We start from the raw sequence: 14,625 nt of genomic DNA on the forward strand, positions 1-14,625 counted from the left end.
TGCCCTTGCCCCCGCCGGTCGGGCTGGAAGGGTCCCTGCAGCGCGCGCCACGGACCCGGGACTGCAAAGCCCCTTCCCCCGCTTAGCGCCCCTGCTGGTTGGGCTCGAAGGACCCTCGGAGCTCGTGCTAAGCCGCCGGGCACACGCGGCGAGGGGCGCGGGCGCGCGGCCGCCCGCCCCTCTGCGTCACGCCGGGCGGAAGCGGGTCGCTGCCGTTCAACCCCGCGTGCGGTTCGGCGGGAAGTGAGCGTTCCGCAGGCGTCACAGCGAGGGCGCCGTTGATTGGCGGAGGGTGGTGACGGGGGTTCCTGCCCTGGAATGCAGGGCGCAGGGGCGAGACAATAAGGGAGACGCGAAGCGAGAGCCCGCAGCCCGCGCCGCTGCCCCGCTCCCCGAGCCGCGCTGTGCCCGTGCCCAGCCCCCGCCGCAGCCCGCTCCCGTTGGGACCCCGCGGGAGAGGCCGCGCCGCGCTCCGCCCGCCCGCCCGCCGACACGTCCAGGCCCCGGGGAGCGCCCGGCCCCGAGCGCTGCCGTAGGTGAGAGCGGGACGCGGCCCGGGCCTGCCGCCACGCCGGGCGCCGGCCGGCCCAACAGCCGCGCTGCGCCGGCGTGAGGCGGGGATGCGCGGGGGGTGGGGCCCCGCGGGCCGGGCTGTCGGTGGGGGGGGGGGCCCGAGGCCCTGCGGGCCGGCGCGGGCTGCGCTTTTCCCCTGCGGGCCGCAGCCGTCAGGCGGCTCCTACCCTGACCCGGCGGAGCCCGCTGCGTATCGGGCGGCTGCAGCCGCCGGCGGGCGTAGCCGGGGCCGGGGCGGTGGCCCGCGGGCAGGGTCACGGCGCAGCGCTGCCCTCGGGCCGGATGCGGGTGGCTCCATACCCCGGCTCTCCTTCCCCGCCCCGTGGCCGGCAGCGCTGCCCGCTCCCCCGGGGCATCGCGCCTCCCCGGCCCGGCAGTGCCTCCCCTCGTCCTCCAGCCTGGGCAGCGCCGCCACCGCCTCGTCACCCGTGCAGCCATGTTCCTCCTCGTCCCCGCTCGGCCGGGTCCCCGCTCCTGTGAGGGATGGTCCGAAACCAGCTGCCTTGGTCCTCAACCCCTTGCGTGGATGCGTCTGCTTGGGTGGAGCTGCTTCTCTCTTCCTACATCTAACACTGTGTCCCACTCCAACGTGGCTACAGGGGGCTGTCAGACCCTCCTCTTCTGCAGGTCCTGACATAGGGAACAACCTTCCTGCAGGCTTCAGCTAAACCAGCTCTCACGGAGTATCTCTGCTCGGCATGCTTGGTTCATGCTTCTGTGCCCATTAAACTGAAAGGAGCAAGGAAAAAAGGCCCCGGGTAGTTTTAGGCAGTGTATGCATGGGGATCCCAAAGTAGGCAGGTGCTAGTTTTTCTGTTTTCTTTCCGATCACCTCTTTAATATTCAGTTTTGATGCCACTCTTGGAAAAAGGGACAGACTGGAGAGTTGTCAGAGAATACAATAGAAGGGTGCTGCTAGGCTTAATTTGAGGAAAGATGTCATTGCTTGTGAAAGGGTTATAAAGTGACAGTGGGGCAGGAATAGTGGGAGGGAGCGTAGTTTCCAATCAGCAGAAAGGATTATACATCAAGGAGGAAGAGGTATTAGTTGGCATATGTGGAAGTATTTAGGATGCAAATAAGAGAGAGGTTGGTAGAGAAGATAAAACTCATAAGCTGATGCCAGAGAGCGCACCTCAGTAGGAATCTCAGCAGCCTCTTCACTTGCTGGGGGTGAAGCTGGGTTATTCAACATGGTATTGCCCCTTGAACTTCCTGGTGTGGCCCACTGCATGGGTTTGAATCTTTCTGGCTGTTAATTGTATATTAAATGTTTAAAACCCTGTCTCTCTGTCTTTCTAACAGAAAGACTAGAGGCGTAGTCAACAGGTCAATGCTAGACTCTTGTGGGAGAGAGCTGTCTCCTGACTTTATTTCCCCCCTCCTTGACTCTCTGCTTTGTTCATTTAGAGAACAGCAGTAAAGGTAACATCAGAGGGAGAGAGGTGGTAGATGGACCAGCTTCTTTTAAAACAGATTTGCCGTGTTGTCCTCTGTTCCTTCCAGGAGCTCTGTTGATCCTTGTGTTACACTGGGGTCAAAGGGTATGTCGCTTGTTTATTACACCAGTTTTAACACTGAAATTGGCAGATACCCGTGTGGATTAGAAAAGGTCCTCCCTGATCACCCTGTACAGGTTTAGAAGTTCTGTGGTGTGAATGTTTTATGCATATTCAAAGTAAAATGCTCCTCCTCCTGACAAGTCAGCTCTTCTTGCATCTCTTGTCCAGCAAGATTTCTATTGTTCTGCTTATCCAGTATCATTTACATGGATGAAATATTTGTCCATTCACAGATGAGTCTTCAGACTAACAGTGCAGTATATCCACTTACAGGGTGTTTATACTGAGGAGACAAGTCCCTGACTTGAAGTTTTAAGCTACTTTCTGTTTGCTTTCATTGTACTGCATTGTACCTGAACTCTTTTGGGAACACTTTCTCTACCACTGGCGTTCAGTTTTTCACAAATGAAGAGCCACTTGGGTCTGTGAATGGAGCTGTGATGAGACTAGCATTGTTAGAGATTTATGGTGAAACTTGTAAAATGGTATTTATTACTCTTGGTGCCCGTGACATGCATACTGTGCAAGAACTTAGGTATGTGAGTAGTGTTGACTTCAGCAGTACTTATTAGCATCTCTTGCCTTAGGGCCTGATCGTGGAGGTTAATCCACCAGTAGCTCCTCATAAAACTCTTGCCCCACAACCATACGGTCCTATCAAGCTGCTCCCTGCAACACCTCCGGAAGGTTGAGTAAACAGATACACTTTGCAGTATGCCATGAAAATCAACCAATCTAGGCTATGTTGGATGAAGTGGGGAGAAGTAAGTTTTAAAATTTAAGGAGTCTTTTAGAGAGAGGGCTGGCTATCCAGAATGGAGGTAGATCCAGTTTGCATGCTTCCATTGATCTCCTCTATGGGAGTTTACCTCCCTCCCATACTGTCTTTCAAGTATGCGGGTCCAAAGTCATTTAGGGCCTTAAAACTTACCTTTAATATCATTTGGAAATAACAGGAAGTCCATGAAGATCCTGGAATACTGATGTCATGTGTACTTGGCAAGATATGCTGCTTACCAAGTAAGCCACTACCTATAGTAGCTCAAATTTCCAGGTTGATTCAAGGTGTGGCCAGAGGTAGAATGAATTGTAGTAATCGGGTCTCTAAGTGACAAAGGAGTAGACCACAGAAGGATTTGAGGTATATGTTTACAATTTCCTAACCTTCTCCAAATTGCTGGGGTAGGGGGAAGGATGCATGGACCCTGCTGCTATGTGATTGTCTTGTAGCATATTGAGGGTATGTCCACACTACGAAATTAGGTCAAATTTATAGAAGTCGGTTTTGTAGAAAGCGTTTTTATACAGTTGATTGTGTGTGTCCCCACACAAATGCTCTAAATGCATGGTGCATGTAGTCGGCGGAGTGTGTCCACAGTACTGAGGCAACCGTCGACTTCCGGAGCGTTGCACTGTGGGTAGCTATCCCACAGTTCCTGCAGTCTCCGCCGCCCATTTGAATTCTGAGTAGAAATTCCAGTGCCTGATGGGGCTAAAACATTGTTGCGGGTGGTTCTGGGTACATATCGTCAGGCCCCCCTTCCCTCCCTCCTTCCGTGAAAGCAAGGGCAGACAATCGTTTTGCGCCTTTTTTCTTGAGTTACCTGTGCAGACACCATACCACGGGAAGCATGGAGCCCGCTCAGCTAACCGTCACTATATGTCTCCTGGGTGCTGGCAGACACGGTACTGTATTGCTACACAGCAGCAGTTTATTGCCTTTTGGCAGCAGACAGTGCAGTATGACTGGTAGCCGTCGTAGTCCTGGATGCTCTTTTAACCGACCTTGATGAGGTCGGGGCGCCTGGGCAAACATGGGAGTGACTCAGCCAGGTCATTTCCGTTTTAAGTTTCGTCTCATGGTGATTGAGTCCTACCAGCAGTGCACTGTCTTTTAATCAGCAGCCAGCAGAAGATGATGGCCAGCAGTCATACTGCACCGTCTTCTGCCAAGCACCCAGGAGATGACGATGGCTAGCGGTCGTACTGCAGTCTGCTGCCAGCAAGATGTATAAAGATAGATGAAGTGGCTCAAAACAAGAAATAGGCCAGATTTGTTTTGGATTCATTTTCTCCTCCCTTCTTTCCTCTGTGAAATCAACGGCTTGCTAAACCCAGTTTTGAGTTCTATCCTTGAGGTTTTGAGTTCTATCCTTAAGGGGGCCATTCAGTTTCTCGCAAAGCCACCCCCTTTGTTGATTTTAATTCCCTGTAAGCCAACCCTGTAAGCCAAGTTGTCAGTCACCCCTCCCTCTGTCAGGGCAATGGCAGACAATCGTTCCGTGCCTTTTTTCTATGCAGACGCCATACCACAGAAAGCACGGAGCCCGCTCAGATCACTTTGGCAGTTAGGAGCACATTAAACACCACACGCATTATCCGGCAGAATATGCAGCACCAGAACCTGGCAAAGCGATACCGGGCGAGTAGGCGACGTCAGTGCGGTGACGTGAGTGATGAGTACATGGACACAGACTTTTCTCAAAGCACGGACCCTGGCAATTTGGGCATCATGGTGCTAATGGGGCAGGTTCATGCGGTGGAATGCCGATTCTGGGCTCGGAAAACAAGCACAGACTTGTGGGACCTCATAGTGTTGCAGGTCTGGGACGATTCCCAGTAGCTGCAAAACTTTTGCATGCGTAAGGGCACTTTCATGGAACTTTGGGACTTGCTTTCCTCTGCCCTGAGGCGCAGGAATACCAAGATGAGAGCAGCCCTCATGGTTGAGAAGCAAGTGGCAGTAGCCCTGTGGAGTGGGCAAATCTACTGTGGGGGCTGCTGTGATGCAAGTAGCCAACGCAATCAAAGATCTGCTGATATCAAGGGTAGTGACCCTGGGAAATGTGCAGGTTGTAGTAGATGGCTTTGCTGCAATGGGATTCCATAACTGTGGTGGGGCCATAGACGGAACCCATATCCCTATCTTGGCACTGGAGCACCAAGCCGGCGATTACATAAACCGCAAGGGGTACTTTTCAATAGTGCTGCAAGCAGTGGTGGATCACAAGGGACGTTACACCAACATGGGACGGCCGGGAAAGGTACATGACCCTCTCATCTTCAGGAACTCTGGTCTGTTTCAAAAGCTGCAGGAAGGGACTTTATTCCCAGACCAGAAAATAACCATTGGGGATGTTGAAATGCCTATATGTATCCTTGGGGACCAAGCCTACCCCTTAATGCCATGGCTCATGAAACCATACACAGGCACCCTGGACAGTAGTCAGGAGCTGTTCAACTATAGGCTGAGCAAGCGCAGAATGGTGGTAGAATGTGCATTTGGACATTTAAAAGCACGCTGGTGCAGTTTACTGACTCGGTTAGACCTTAGCGAAACCAATATTCCCACTGTTATTACTGCTTGCTGTGTGCTCCACAATATCTATGAGAGTAAGGGGGAGACGTTTATGGCGGGGTGGGAGGTTGAGGCAAATCGCCTGGTTGCTGGTTACGCACAGCCAGACACCAGGGTGGTTAGAAGAGCACAGGAGGGCGTGGTGCGCATCAGAGAAGCTTTGAAAACCAGTTTCATGACTGGCCAGGCTACGGTGTGAAAGTTCTGTTTGTTTCTCCTTGATGAAACCCCTTGGTTCACTCTACTTCCCTGTCGGCTAACCACCCTCCCCTCCTCCCTTTGATCACCGCTCGCAGAGGCAATAAAGTCATTGTTGCTTCACATTCATGCATTCTTTATTAATTCATCACACAAATAGGGGGATAACTACCAAGGTAGCCCAGGAGGGGTGGTGGAGGAGAGAAGCACTGGGAGGGGTGGTGGAAGATGGAAGGACAAGGCCACACAGCACTTTAAAAGTTTAAAACGTTAAAACTTATTGAATGCCAGCCTTCTGTTGCTTGGGCAATCCTCTGGGGTGGAGTGGCTGGGTGGCCGGAGGCCCCCCCAGCACGTTCTTGGGCGTCTGGGTGAGGAGGCTATGGAACTTGGGGAGGAGGGTGGTTGGTTACACAGGGGCTGTAGCGGCGGTCTGTGCGCCTGCTGCCTTTCCTGCAGCTCAACCATACACTGGAGCATACTGGTTTGATCCTCCAGCAGCCTCAGCATTGAATCCTGCCTCTTCTCATCACGCTGCTGCCACCTTTCAGCTTCAGCCCTCTCTTCAGCCCGCCACCTCTCCTGCCGGTCATTTTGTGCTTTCCTGCACTCTGACATTGTCTGCCTCCACGCATTCGTCTGTGCTCTATCAGTGTGGGAGGACAGCATGAGCTCAGAGAACATTTCATCGTGAGTGTATTTTTTTCACCTTCTGATCTGCGCTAGCCTCTGGGAAGGAGAAGATCCTGTGATCCTTGAAATACATACAGCTGGTGGAGAAAAAAAAAGGGACGGTGGTATTTAAAAAGACACTTTTTATAGAACAATGGGTACACTCTTTCACAGTAAACCTTGCTGTTAACATTACATACATAACACATGTGCTTTCGTTCCAAGGTCGCATTTTGTCTCCTCCACCCCCTCCCACACGCGGCTAGCCCCTCCCCCCTCCCCGTGGCTAACAGCAGGGAACATTTCTGTTCAGCCACAGGCAAACAGCCTAGCAGGAACAGGCACCTCTGAATGTCCCCTTAAGAAAAGCACCCTATTTCAGCCAGGTGACCATGAATGATATCACTCTCCTGGGGATAACACAGAGAGATAAAGAACGGATGTTGTTTGAATGCCAGCAAACATACACTGCAATGCTTTGTTGTACAATGATTCCCGAGTACGTGCTACTGGCCTGGAGTAGTAAAGTGTCCTACCATGGTAGACGGAATAAGGCTGCCCTCCCCAGAAACCTTTTGCAAAGGCTTTGGGAGTACATCCAGGAGAGCTGCGAATGTCAGGGCAAATTAATCCTTTCACATGCTTGCTTTTAAACCATGTATAGTATTTTAAAAGGTACACTCACCAGAGGTCCTTTCTCTGCCTGGCGGGTCTGGGAGGCAGCCTTGGGTGGGTTCGGGGGGGACTGGCTCCAGGTCCAGGGTGGGAAACAGTTCCTGGCTGTCAGGAAAACCAGTTTCTCCGCTTGCTTGCTGTGAGCTATCTACAGTCTCATCATCATCATCTTCCTCATCCCCAAAACCTGCTTCCGTGTTGCCTCCATCTCCATTGAAGGAGTCAAACAACACGGCTGGGGTAGTGGTGGCTGAACCCCCTAAAATGGCATGCAGCTTATCATAGAAGCGGCATGTTTTGGGCTCTGACCCGGAGCAGCCGTTCACCTCTCTGGTTTTCTGATAGGCTTGCCTCAGCTTCTTAAGTTTCACGCGGCACTGCTTCAGGTCCCTGTTATGGCCTCTGTCCTTCATGCCCTGGGAGATTTTGACAAATGTTTTGGCATTTTGAAAACTGGAACGTAGTTCTGATAGCACGGATTCCTCTCCCCATACAACGATCAGATCCCGTATCTCCCGTTTGGTCCATGCTGGAGATACTTTGCGATTCTGGGACTCCATCATGGTCACCTCTGTTGATGAGCTCTGCATGGTCACCTGCAGCTTGCCACGCTGGCCAGACAGGAAATTGAAATTCAAAAGTTCGCAGGCCTTTTCCTGTCTACCTGGCCAGTGCATCTGAGTTGAGAGTGCTGTCTGGAGTGGTCACAATGGAGCACTCTGGGATAGCTCACGGAGGCCAATACCATCTTATTGTGTCCACAGTACCCCAAATTCGACCCAGCAAGGCCGCTTTCAGTGCTAATCCCCTTGTCGGGGGTGGGGTAAGGAAATCGATTTTAAGAGCCCTTTAAGTCGAAAAAAAGGGCTTCGTCGTGCAGACAGGTGCAGGGTTAAATCGATTTAACGCTGCTAAATTCGACCTCAACTCCTAGTGTAGACCAGGGCTTAGATTGAAAATCCCAGTCCCTCTGTTAGAGGGAGAGATTAAATCCTCTGCATTCTGATTGAGGCAATGCTGTTAAACTTGAGAAAACTAGTTTTCGGGATTGAGATTCAATTCATCTGTTATAATGAACACCTTTTGATATTTTACAACCGTAAAATATCAGCATTTTTTATAGTACTTCAAGGAGAATATCACTCTGTTTCCTACCTGGTTAACAGAAGGAGGAACACTTCATTTCTGCTTTCAAGGGACCATAGCATCTCCTTTTCCATTCCACGCTGCATTATGGAGTATGCATCTGTTGTAACTAGCTTGGAACCTAGTACTGAGTGAAGTGCACATCAAAAGCCTGTTGCAGGTGGTCCATGCACAGCTACACATGATTATAGAGCCAGAGTAGAGTATTGCTGTTCTACACCAAAGCTGGATGGTGGTGTTTAATGGCTGTATTGCGCTAGCTGTCCTTACTAAGAGTACTTTATTTGTTGGAGCTCTGGTGATGAAATTGTGGTTACAAAGAACAATGCTTTAGTAGTCTTTGTATATCACAAAATATTGGTGTGCCTAATGTTTTCTTCATAGAAACAAATGACAAGATTTTCCTGTAATAACCATCTTCTCCAAAGGATACAGGCTTATCAGTCTATTATGTCTGTGATATAATTTTTTACTTTTAGTAGCCATATTTTTTACTTTTAGTAGCGCTTTTCTGAACCTCTTTCATAATTTGTGTGTCTATGTTGCAGTAACGCTATCAATGGATACAGTACTTTAGATGAGGCATCACCAGGGTTCAGTACATTTGTGATGTCTGTCCAGACACACACATGGTCTTTGACTCTTTAGTCCTACCATGAATCACTTTACATAGGTCACATTGGGCTAATCACCTGTTCTATAGATCACTGCCCTGAGATGTTTAAATCTTTCTGAGATTTATCTGTCACTAAAGAGACTTACAATTTTTGGTCTTGTTTGCAAGCTTTACCTCTCTACACAAGCACAGCAGCGCAGTGCTGATCTCTGAGGTACCTTACTGATGGCTTATCTCAGGTATGACATCTTTCACAATCTTGTTTATACACATTTAGTGGAATAACCTGAAAGAAGGATCAAATATTGAAATATTAAAGGCAACTTTGATTTATATGAAATTTGCTTTTCAAGTGACCTCCAGATCTATTAACGTTTTGGCTCTGCAGCCCTTAAGGGTTATAGCAATTTGGCATTTTTTATCAAACATAGTACTGCTGTCTTTATAGTTCCACATGGAACTAAATTTAGTGGCAGAATTAGATTTAATCAATTATACATTTTTTTTTCTTATGTAATAAAGATAATGCCTAGTGCAGCGTAACTTCATTCAGCATGCCAGTTGTGTATCAGTTTACAGCATGAGTCATAATCATGGAGTTATGGCCAGAAGGGACCGCTAGATTGTTTAGCCTGATATCACAGTCCACCTGCACCAGCCAGGTCTGGCACACTAAACCCAACAACTGAAAGGAGACCAAAGCATTACAGCCCAACCGGAGACTAGGCTACTATCTGCACCAGGAAGAGAATAGGAGGGACTGAGGTGTGCCAGTGCTTGAGGCCCCTGCAATGGCAGGGAAATAACTGAGTTAGACCTAGATAATCCTGGAAAGGGATCTGCACCCTCACACTGCAGAGGAAGGCGAAAATCCCCCAAGGTCAACTGGGAGAAAATTCCTTCCTGATATTTGGAGGGAGGGATAACTCAGTGGTTTGAGCATTGGCCTGCTAAACCCAGGGTTGTGAGTTCAATCCTTGAGGGGGCCATTTAGGGATCTGGGGCAAAAGTTGGGGATTGGTCCTGCTTTGAGCAGGGGGTTGGACTAAATTGCCTCCTGAGGTCCCTTCCAACCCTGATATTCTGTGATTCTGTGATCACATAGTGATCAGTAGACCCTGGGCATGTGAACAGGAACCAGCTAGCCAAGCACCTGAGACAAAGAATGCTCAATGTGAGCTGCCTCTACGCACAGGTGCCTCTCCCGCAGCTCCCATTGGCCGTGGTCCCCAGCCAGTGGGAGCTGTGGAGTCAGCGCTCGGGGCGGGGGCAGCACACGGAGTTACTGTGGCTGTTCCTCCACCTAGGAGCATTGACTGCAGCCAGTGGAAGCCGCAAGGGCGGCTCCTGCGGGCGGAGGCAGCTTGCAGTGCCACCTGGCCACACCTCCGCCAAGGAGCAGCAGGGACATGTTGCCGCTTGCGGGGAGCCACCCAAGATGAGTGCTGCCCAGATTCAGCACCCTTATACCTCTCCCACGCCCAAATCCCCTGCCCCAAGTCCCCTCCTGCACCCAAACTGTCTCCCAGAGCGTGCATCCCACACCTCTACCGAAATGCTGGTTTAGAGAGCTTTCTGGTTGGTAAAGTGCCAGATAACTAGGGCCCTACCAAATTCTCTGCCATGAAAAACATGTTACAGGCCATGGAATCTGGTGTCCCACCGTGAAATCTGGTCTTTTGAGGGCTTTTACCCTATACTATACAGATTTCACGGTTGAGACCAGCATTTCTCAAATTGGGGGTCCTGACCCAAAAGGGAGTTACAGGGGAGTTGCAAGGCTATTTTAGGGGGCGCCGCCCTATTCCACTCTTACTTCTGCGCTGCCTTCAGAGCTGAGCAGCTGGAGAGCAGTGGCTGGTTGCCAGGCACCCAGCTCTGACGGTGGCTCCCCGCCAGCAGAGGTAAGGGTGGCAATACCATACTATGCCACCCTTCTGTGCTGCTGCCTTCAGGGGTGAGTGGTAGCAGCTGACAGAAGGCCTAGCTCTGCAGGCAGCAGCTCAGAAGTAAAGTTGGTAATACCATACAATACCATCCTTATTTCTGCACTGCTGCTGGGAGCGGCTCTGCCTTCAGAGCTGGGCTCCTGGCCAGCAGCTGCTGCTCTCCAGCTGCCCAGCTCTGAATGCAGCACCAGCACAGAAGTGAGGGTAGCTGTACCACAACCCCGCCCCCACCCGTAACCTTTGACCTCCCCACAACTGCTTTTTGGGTCAAGACCCATACAATTACACCACCGTGAAATTTCAGATTTAAATAGCTGGAATCATAAAATTTACAATTTTTAAAATCCTATGACCGTGACATTGACCAAAATGGACCGTGAATTCGGTAGGGCTCTATGGATAACACAGCTTTTACTGTGATGACATGATATAAATCAGTGTTACACTCTTCTCTGTTCAGCTCTTGTCTCCGTTTCAAAGGGTGTAGCAGAAAGTGTGTTCAGAGACTGGTAACAGTTGTGATAACAAGCATAGATGAACTCTTTTATATGAAGAAACTGAGAAGGGTGGGATTGCTTGCTTTAAAAAACCGACATAAGGGAAGGAAAAAATATATGGTGAAGGTAGAACAAGTAAGTTCTATTCATCCTTTGTTGTAATACAAGAATAAGGAGATGCTCAGTGAGATTGAAAAGGAGCAAATTGAAAATGATAAAGGGAAACACTTCTCTCACGATGCGTTACTTGTACTTCGTGTACGGTATATAATTGAGGTTGAGCGCAGCAGGATTCAAGTAAGACTGGGCATCCTTATGATTAATGAGTATTCAGAGTATAGTGAAGACGTTAAAAACAGACCCTCATATTTCAAGGCTTGAACCCATCTTTGACTAATGGGGGTTAAGGAGGAACTTGCTTCGTGGGTTGCTTATTGCTTAACTACCTTCTACAGGGTTTCTTGAACCTTCCCCTCAAAGAGCTGGCACTTGCCACTGTAAACTCTGGGATTTTAGGCTACATGATTCACTAGTTGGATCCAGTACTGCATTGTGTTCCTGTGGGCAAACATAATACTGCTTTATTTTGTACTTACGGTATTTCTCTTGTGTTTGTCTATGGCACATTAACACCTTTGCTTTATCCTATTTATACCTGAGAACGTAGGGCTGGTTCTTATAAATCATGTACAAACTTTAGATTGAGTGGTTTCCATTGGCAGTACTTGGCCTACAGTAACTTTAAAAATACCACATGATGATGATGAAAACGCACTTTGTGTCCACTCCTTTAGCATGGAAAGAGTTTAACGTATTGAAATCAAGCCTTGCATTTCTAAAGTTAATGTCTGTGGAGGATTTTTACTTCTGTGTCGTGTTACCATTGAGTCAAGCTGGGGAGCTCCCTAATCCGTTAGACACCCACCCACCCCCACACACCCAGGACTGTGTAGGCCTACTTGAGGGCCCCGCCATACTGAGTGTACTCTAGCCTCAGTCCTTAGAGGCCCCAGAATATTCCAGGCAGTTCCTTTTGTATATGTGGTTATCAAGCACTCCTTATTGGAGCTTCCAGTAGTTCCAACTGATGCAGTTTATTGCTGCATGTCCTGTCTGGAAGCTCTTACGTTTTCTGTGATAATTGAGCATACTATTCTCTCTCTGGCTCATTATCTCAAAGTTTTAACTGATTTAGGTATTTTAGGTTTAGCTCTGTGCCAGCTGTTTATCTTAGAGCTTTGCTTTTTTTAAGCTACTGCCTCAAGTATGATTTTTTTTTTTAAGTCAGATTTAATAGCTAGCAGTCCTTGGCATTGACGCTTGGCTTGGAACTGTGTTTGATCCTTGTTTGATGCTTCACTGAGCTAAACTGCCTGAGACGTCAATGGTTGACAAATATGTTTCACTTTAGTAGGTTCCCTGTTGTTGCTGAACCTGGGATATTGATGACAGCTGTTCAGCTGCACCTTAGATTTATTAGCTTTGAGTCTCTGGGCAAAATCAGTGTATCAGGTTGGCTCTCTTCTGATTGGACTTCTCACAGTGCTTCAGTAGAAGGCAGTTCATTTGAGGATTGGCAGTTAGCTCAGGACTTGGAAATTAGTCCCATTGTACATGGAGTACGACACTTTCCAAAGCAGAACGGGTCCTGTACTTGTACTCTGTTCTAGTCAGTGCCTCATTGTAAGACAAGCACACTGATGTGAAGAAGATAGCTAGCCTCTAACGAGACTGGTATTATCAGCATATCCTACCATTGCATCCATGGGAGCGTATATGTGATGCTCCAGAGCCTTGTGGAAGTGTAATGGTGTCTTGTGCCATGGCTCTTTCTGAGAAGCGTCACACGAATTGTCATTAGAAAGCAGGTACTGGGTCATCTAGAAGCTGAGATCTGGTGTGTGCATCAGAGGTTTTATGCCAATGTCTGAGTTTCAGAGGTGCTTCTGGAAACTCATGTGCCTTCTGAGAGTTGGAGGGTGCCATCTGGATAAAATGGAGGTGCTGCTGCTCTTAATCTGGTTTCTGGTTTCTTAATCTGGTTTAATCTTAATCACAAACCTGCCACCCTGTGACATGGTATTCTGAGAAGGTGGCGTGGAGAGGCTGTTGTCCTGGTGGGCTGGAGCAACTGACCATTCTATATTGTTGTGGAGTGTGACAGTGTGAGTCGCTTCTCTGAGCACCCAGCTGTCATCTGTGCTTTTGGGCTGAGAGAATGCAGAGCTCAGATGACAGGGGACCTCACCCTAGACAATACCCTCCATTTTGGTGCACTAAGGGAGTGGCAGAGCAAAGAGACTGTTGGTTCCTTTGCCTTCCCTGACTTGCCATGGGGTGCATGGGGTTGTCTGTGCGGTGGCTTCTTCCTCTGTGGAGGTGTGCCAGTGGAATTACAGAACGTGGGAGCCAATTCCTTCACTTCTGCTTACATACTAGGAATTATAGCTTGCTTATCCCCCTGGTGTGCCAGGATGGCATCGGAGCGGAGTGATGTGGTGGGCAGGGCATCAGGGTTCTGAGACATACAGGGGTTTTTGTCCCCTGTGCTGATATATGAAGGTGACAATGAAGCTGAGGGTTTGTGCTAAGAATGGTTTCATTTGCTATACTGATGTGATGAGAAGTCTTTCCCTCTCCGGTTGAAATGTTTGGGATTGGGCAGAGTTGGGCTGGATTGCATTGCAGTGCCAGCTTCCTTCCTGCTAGAATGCCAACACAAGGAGTATAATGTTGAGGTACTGTTGCTTTCTCCATCCACTTTTTTCCTGCTAATTCTCTGATAGACTGTCAGTGACTTACTGAGAGGCAATGGTATTGATGCATCAGTGCAAGCTTGAACCAGAGTCATTTGCATTAGTTGCAGGTGCCGGGGCATTGGAGTCTGTGTGGGGCAGGACAGGCTTTACAGGTTATTGAAGTATCCAGCAGGTTTCTGTTGTTTTAGTTTTGTTGTACATCTGTTAGTCTCCAGACGTGTTGCCATGCAGCTAAGTCATGCCATCTGTTTCACCTTCTAAGGGTCACATGCCTTTTAATTTCTCCCTGTTAGCTCCTCCTGCAGCCCTTGAATTTCTCACACCTCCTCTTTGGGTAGCAAGCTAAAGTGTCTTTTAGGAATTGTTGGAGTTCTGGTTTCACAACCACTTTCTCACGAAGGTACCGCTTCCGTGTGTTTAATGCTCTCTCTTCTGAGGAGAAAGGGACATGGAGGGTCATGTGATAAGAAAAGATTGAATTATATCAATTGTTCTATTACTGGGCATGACTTTTAGGACTGAAATTGATGTCTTAGTCAGCTGGCTTCTATGCCCAATAGTCAGCATAGTGGTGTTTGCTTCCCAAAGATTGTGACTGTAGTGGAAGTTACGTTCCTGAT

At 49.1% G+C, this 14,625-nt stretch overlaps 1 protein-coding gene across 2 annotated transcripts in view; it reads left to right on the forward strand.

Annotated features, from left to right (window-relative positions):
- The first annotated feature begins 353 nt into the window (after positions 1–353).
- Positions 354–14,625, forward strand: part of G3BP2 (G3BP stress granule assembly factor 2) — a 53,914-nt gene continuing 39,642 nt past the window's right edge. For both annotated transcript variants that reach the window (XM_077814879.1, XM_077814881.1), the window contains exon 1: positions 354–536. The gene's annotated coding sequence lies outside the window, so the exon portion shown is untranslated. The remainder of the gene's footprint in view (positions 537–14,625) is intronic.

Source organism: Eretmochelys imbricata, chromosome 4, assembly GCF_965152235.1.
Source record: "Eretmochelys imbricata isolate rEreImb1 chromosome 4, rEreImb1.hap1, whole genome shotgun sequence".
Lineage (NCBI taxonomy): Eukaryota > Metazoa > Chordata > Testudines > Cheloniidae > Eretmochelys > Eretmochelys imbricata.